Below are 7,570 nucleotides of genomic sequence, written 5' to 3' on the forward strand. Positions count from 1 at the left end.
GTTACTGTTGATCCAGGTCACTTGTTACTTACAATTTGTCACAACAAACTGTTTGATATTTAAGTTTTAATTTGGATATTTTGTCCAATATATCAATATCTAATATTGCCAAACACTAGTAAAAGTCACCTCCTGCCCTGCCCCATAGCAACTTAAGCCCATGTTTTCTACAGGAAATTTTAGGCTGGGGCAATTTGCCAAAATTCTTTTTATTTGTCTTTGCTGTACTCTTTGGTTATATAATACACAATTGAGAAGTGAAATTTGGTGAATACTAAGGAAATAAAAAAATATGATGAAAATATGATAGTTTAGAAACAGATTTAGGCTATATATTTGCACATTAGGGGGGGGGGGGTGCATAGAATATGTTCAATACCTACGCAAGTTACCAAATAAATACTTAAATAAAATATAGCCACAATTTCTTTTCCTGCCAAAACTAATTGTCTGGTATAAAGAAGTTGCTTGACAAGTTTCTTGTCTCTTGTTTGTGTCATCTGCAGTCAAAATTCTCAAGTGTATATTATATATCTGACAAGTGCTAACTTCATCAACTAAATTTAATTTGTGCAATTGTTCCATGGAAAGTCTTCAACAGGGTTAGAATTGTCTTGAGGTTTTTCCTTGGGGGGGGGGCAATTTTTCTCTGGATAAAAATGATATTAAATTAGTAGAAAAAAACAAGTTTTCTTTTTGGCTGAAAGTAATGTGCAAAATAATAACTTAAAACAAACAGAAATTATTCTGTATATTATTAGGGTTGATTCCTTCTCCATACTTAGTTCTTTATGCTAAAGTTAAGCTTTTTGTCTCAATTCCTCAAGAACAGCTCCTGAAACTCCAAAATAATTTAATTAGAATAAGTATATTTTGTAAGTTCTGAAGTATGTTAGCATCAGGAGCAAGGTAATAAGGAGGGGGGAAACCCCCCTAAAATATGTAATAATTTATGTTGCAGTTATTGAAGGTTGCCTTGGACCTTGATTGCTGCAACCATGATTAGCCGAATTTTTCTGTGATATGTGAGTTTAATAATAACTTAGCATTGGCTTAATAATCACCTTACCTTAATCACCTTAATCCATTTGAGAGCTTTAAGGTCCTCCGGACCCGTAGTGCTCTTGAGTTGACAACTCACAATTGAACCTCCACTGCCTCTTCTCCCACTCCTTGTCAAGGTGGCATTTGAATGACTGGATTGAGGGAGTGCTGACAGTTGTCCTTCAATTGATTCCAGTGGTTTATGACTTCTTGAGAAGTACATTTGACGGGTTCTTGATTTGGAGCTTAACTTTGGCAGCTTCTTGGAGTGTCCTCTTGTGTAATGATGGCTTGTGCTATGACTGCTGCTAAAGATGGTAGAGTTTTCTTCTCAAAGTTTGTAAGTCAGCATCATATCACTACGCATGCGTCTCTAGATGAGGGTAGATAGCTTAAGTTGCTTGAGGTGGTCCTCATATGAAGCTGATTTTAGGCTATTCATGCATTTTGTTGCTTGCCTCTGAACATTTTTGATGAGCCATACATCTTGCCAATAAGAAGGACCTGCAAGGCACATGCCAAAATCAAGATGGGGTCTGATGAGAGCTTAATATAATTTTATGAATATTGTTGCCTCTCAGCTACTGATGGTCTGTTTTAATAGGCCAAGGCTGGAATTTGCACGGGAAACAACATGCTGGATGTGGCTGTGGAACTTCAACTTGTTGTCAATGATGACACCAATGTCTTTTTCTTCTTCTCTATTCTCTAGATGATCCCTTGTTTTTGTGATGGGATTGTAAAGTGAGTAGGTAGCCATTGGGTTGTTAGGTCCAAGGTGCAAAATACAGCATTTGATTGTATTGAATTGAAGGAGCCAGTCTTGAGTCCAATCCTGTAGCCTGTCTATGTCATGTTGGATGGTCTGTGGATTTGCAATGCCAAACAGTTTGGCATCATCAGCAAACAAATGCATACTATACGTTCAAGTATCTTAATAACAGCTGAAGTTTGGCTAATAGGTCAATAATTTTCAGATTTGGTGTGATCACCTTTTTGAATACCGGCGTTATGTTGGCTACTTTCCAGTCAGCTGGTAGCTCTCTAGAGATAAGTGATGTCTGGAAGATTCTTGTGAGGGGCTCTGCTATCACTTCTGTGGTTTCTTCTAATAGTCTGGGATGTATATTATTGGGCCTTGGCGACTTTCGCATCTAGTTTCAGTAGATGTTTAAGGACATCTGTAGACAATACTGTGGTGCTTTCCATTGGGGCTTTTACATCGTATTTGGTTGGGGAAGGTAAAGGGCCATCTGGTTCAGTGGTGAAAACTGAGACAAATTGCAGGTTCAGTAAGTCAGCAAGCTTGTTAGTGTCTGCAGTTTCTTCACCTTGCTCTGTTATCAGTTTTTTGATACACTGTCTATTGTGGTCCTGTCTAGAGACATACTGCCAAAACTTCTTTGGGTTTGTCTTGGCTTCATCACCAAGTTTGGATTCAAAGCTCTTGTACAAGGCCCGCGTCAAGTTTTTAAGTTTGTTCTGGCTTTTGGAATATTTCTGTCTATTTTCAGGGGAGTGGTGTTTTTTTATATATCTTCCATTGTCTGCTTTTACAGTTGATTTCCCTCTTAATCTCTTTTGTCATTATCGGAAGTGTTCTTGGTTTGGGGACAAGCTTGCTCAAGGTGTACTGATTTGCTTTGCTTATCAGTTATTCTTTGAAGCACTGCCATTACTGTTCTAGAGAACCAGATAAGATGTCATCCCATCTAATGTTGTTGAGATCCATTCTAAGCTTCTCATAGTTAATAAAGGTCTTCTTGATGTAGCAATTTGTTACATTGAGGAATGTTGTTCTAATGTCTATGGTGACATGATCACTCTTTCCAATTGGGGTCATGTAAGAGGTAGAGAGGAGAGTTTCTGGTCTCCTGAGAAATACCAGGTCAAGAAGGTTTGGTTGCTGTCCCTCCCTAGAACCCGTTGGCTGGTCAACAATTTGGTGGAGAAGGGTATCATGAATAATGTCAATGATAGGGCTTGTAGGACCAGATGGTATGTAGGGAAACTGGTCTTTCCAGGTGATGTTAGGCAGGTTGAAGTCACCTACAATTAGAAGATCGGCTTGGTGGGTGTCTGCAATCTTGCAAATGAGCTCTGCTAATTTCCCATCTGTTTCCTCTGGTGACAATGCTGATGGACTTTCATATACACAGCCGACTCTGACAGAGTGGTCGTCTTTATTCCGTGGAACTGAAATATCAAAGAAAATGGTTTCAGCATAGAGGCATCTGGTGAAGTAGTCAATTGGGGTGACGGTGTAAGAGGATTTAACCAGTGCAAGTGTTCCAAGGCGGCAATAATTAGATGACAAGTTTGATATAGTATGGTAGCCTTGCAGAAGAACATGTGAATTTAGGAGCTGGTTTGTTCAATTCTTGGGACACACCTCAGTAAGGAGTAAAATATCATAATCATTTGCATAAATCAAAGATTTCAGCTCATTGATTTTGTTTGGAAGTTGGTCAATGTTTGTTATTAGAGTGGAGAAATCTTGACTTACTTGCTGCTTTTTTTGGTTGAGTACATGCTTATGGGAGTGATTCACGTTGAGGACTGGCTTGTCCAGGATGGATATGGAAGAGCTGGAGGATCTACTATCATCTGATTGGTTGAGACTTGCATTTGCAAAGGACTTGTAGGATAATGAGTTGGAAAGCTCATAGGCACTAACTGGTGACACAAATACTTCTGGGTCATTATTTACACTATGTACAGGGCTGGTAGCTGGGGTATCCAATAGTTCATGGGCTGGTGAGGGTGGCTCCCACCTGGACCAATCAAGTTTTTTGGAACAATTTTTCCATGGCAGATAGCCAAATTTGGCTCGCCTAACTTAATCTGATGTCTGAGTTCAGCAAATAAGGCTTTCCTTTTCTCCCGATCTTCCCGGGATGCATCTGCCCTGAACTGGATTTCCTGGTAAAGCTTGTAAGATTTTTGTAGAATGCGTCTTTTCAAGTTTAGGTTTGGGACAGAGAAGAGAATTGGAGGGTGTCGGTAGTGGGTTGGTTTTTGGCTGCTGGTTCCGGATCTTTTGGTTGGCAATGGTTGTCCTAATAAGCGTCTGACGCTGCTTATGTTTGCACCCGTAATCCCATACTGCTCTGCAAGGTGACTTTTGATGAATGTCTTGTCATTATTTACTCTTGGCTGCAGTGATATGCCATATGCAACCAAATTGAGTTTTCACTGCTCTCTATCTTTCTCCTGCCTGAACAACCTCTGGGTTTCGTCTTTGAGGTGAGAATTGATGGCTTGTTTCAGTTTAGATGCTTCCTCCAGCATTGCAGCTCCAACGTGTTCTTTAACTTCTGAGATGGTGCATTTTTGGCCACATTTTTCTCAAGATTGTTAACACAATCTTTGACTTCATCTATCCTTGCGGTAATGTCTCACTTAAGCTCTTCTACTGCTCCTTTAACTATTTCCGCAATAGCTGAAGCACTAGGAACCTTAGATTATATTAATTTCGAAATTTCAGCTAATGAGGGGGGTCTCCTGATGTACCAGAGTGCTTACAGATCGGGCAGTACCACTGCATGTCTCAAATGGTTGACATCTTTGTAAAAAGTTTGTACTCTATGGTGGGCATGTTTAGGCACTCAATACATAGCCATTTTTCACACCCACCACATAAAACGGCCTTGAATCCGATTTGAGACCACATTTACATCCAGAACAGAAATCTAGGGATTTTTTGGGCTAACTAGCTTCTGTTTGTTATCCTGTTTAGGAGGCATCCTTTTTCGCGCAGTCGTCCCGCCAACAGTGCTTACGAGCCTGCGCACTTGTCCATCTGGTTCTGTTTTTGTTATCCTGTGGTTGGCGTGAAAAAAAAAAACAACTTTGGAATATTTATTTCAAATTGTTGGCAACGCCGCTTCTCAATATTTATTCCAAGCCAGGTTTACAATTGGTCAAAATAATGGCTTTGCTTTATGTATAGACAGTATTTTATTGTATGCTGTGTAAATACTAAACATATTTTTGGTTAGAGGCTCAATTTCTTCACCCAAGATAAAACATCTAGCCTATATGAGGGACTGAGCTTAGTCTAAGCCCATAATCTAGGGCACTAGGCAATCCACTATACACAGCAAAGCTCTTGGAGAATACTTTTCAATCATAAAAGATTTAGTATATATATTTTTAAATACAATACAAAAGCATAGTCAAGCAATGAAATTAATCACATATAAAAATAAACCATTTTTGATAAATCAAATTTATAGGTAATCAAAATACACATACATGTTTTAGTCATTGCTGCAAGAAAAGATTTTAAAAGCAATCCAAAATTAGTTTTTTTTTTCAAATAAAAATAATTAAATTTAACAAAAATATAATATAAAAAGATAATGCATCAGACGGAATTGTCTACAAAAACATTTCCTGGGAGATTTCCAGCAGTGATTGAATTGTCTGTGAGTAATTTGTGAACTTAAATCTTGGGATCACATATAAAAATAAACCATTTATAGTAAAAAAATTAAATGTAATCCAAATACACATACATGTTGCAGTTGCTGCTACAAGAAAAGGGATTGAATAACAACTAATCCTGGTATTTTTCAAGTTGATGTAAATTGTAAATCTATTTGTGTAAAATAAATCCAAACTGTCCTGATAGGAAAATGGAAAAATTCATGACGAAAATAAGAGGGAAAATTTACTGAAAAAAGAAAATAAATTTACAAATGATCTGAGGATTGTTGGGAAATGTCCAGATTCTTTCTTTGCCCAAGTTTTTAATAAAATATATTTTTAAAATTTTGTAATAATTGTCACATGTAAATGTAGTAGAGTAGTAGAGTATACTCTACAAAATATAAAAAAATGAGGTGCAGGAAGCTGTAACATTCTAGCCAAAGTAAGGTATCTAGCAGGCAAAACCAGCAAAGAAAACTTTAATGCCAGTCCTTTTTTCCTTTTTTTTTATAAAAAAAACCTTGGGCAAAAAGTCCTTCAAAATGAAATTAAATAACTCCATGCTAGGACAATGTGACAAGGGCGCTAATAACTGACCAAATGGACAAATTTATTTTTAAACATAGTGAAAAACATTAAAAAGGCAGAGGAGGGTTCCCCTGGGTCTGCTAGTGTGCAATATTCAGTATAAAAATGAGTGAACAAGAAAACCACCAGACAAAACAGTCATCTTAAGATACAAATATATGGAGGAATAAAAAAAAGGGAAGAATAAAGTTTTATCTATTGGCTGGGATGTGGATTGAATTTGGAGAAATATGAATAGTGAAACAAGGGGCACAGTAAAATTTGTGTCTGATGCCCTTTCAAATTTAAGAAATGGCTTTGGGTATTTATTGGAAAGCGTCTTGGGTATGCAACAATAATGCATTTGTTTATCAAATTCAAGATTGCTGCACAATACCCAAGAACTGCGCTTTGGACCTTAACTGTATATTTCTTTGCAATAAATGCAAAGAAATGCAATAATTTTTTTTTTTTTTGTGGTTTTCTTGCAACTACCTCATACAAGAAGATTGTGCTAAACAAGAGTCAAGTGGAAAACTTCTTTCCGGAAAGGCCTTCCATTGTCATGGGCCTCTATACTTGTACCTGATAAAAACTTTTCCATTGGACAAGGGACAGAGAGAGAGGGGGAGCCGGGCAACATAATTCTGTATATGAGTGGAGTTGCAAGGTAATGAGGCGGGGGCAATACCCCTAAAATATGTGATAATTTTTGTTGCAGTTATTGTAGGTTGCCTTGGACCTTGATTGCATCTATTGCTGCAACTACAATTAGCCTAATTTTTCTGTGATATGTACAGCCCTCATGGCAAGGGTTGTAAGTTATGCTCTCTGAGCAGAGAATGTTTAGAGTATGCACGGTCTAATAAAAATCAAACCATTCTCATTAGATTGTAAATTTAATTGTATCGAGCCCTTTTTATTTTCGAAAGTGGTTAGATAACCACAAGCTCCCCCACCCCGCTCCTTCGACTCCCCAACCCTACCGATCAAAATTTTTAGATAGCTATTTTGTTCAGAATAGTAGATTTTCAGACAGATAATATGCCTTAGATTAGAGTACACCTCTAACTTCCTCAGTTATAGTGTTTTAAGTTATGCCCTGGTGACATCTCCTTTTATTGTATGAGTTTTCCGCTACACTTACATATAGCAGTCGCTATTAACTATAAATTTAGTTTTATCTATTTCAAAGTCAAGTGATTGGTTAGTACTTAGCCCCCCCCTCCCATGAAACTTATTAACCAAAAAAATTTAAATAAAAATTGGCATCGATAATTTTTTGAACGCTGTTGATTTGTCATTTGCTGAAATTTTACTTTTTTCTATAGTCCCCCACAACCTTAAGGTAAATTTGTATCTTTTCGACTCTTTTTTCTTATCAGGTTCTTAGTTATATATTATCAATATATAATGTAAAAAAGTATAATGCTATTTTAAATTAATTTATATTAACAATTTTAATATTATATATTGATTACTGATATTTATATATATATATATATATATATATATATATATATAT

Source organism: Artemia sp. Qi Xiang Cuo, chromosome 12, assembly GCF_049724085.1.
Source record: "Artemia sp. Qi Xiang Cuo chromosome 12, ASM4972408v1, whole genome shotgun sequence".
In the NCBI taxonomy this organism is placed as follows: Eukaryota; Metazoa; Arthropoda; class Branchiopoda; order Anostraca; family Artemiidae; genus Artemia; species Artemia sp. Qi Xiang Cuo.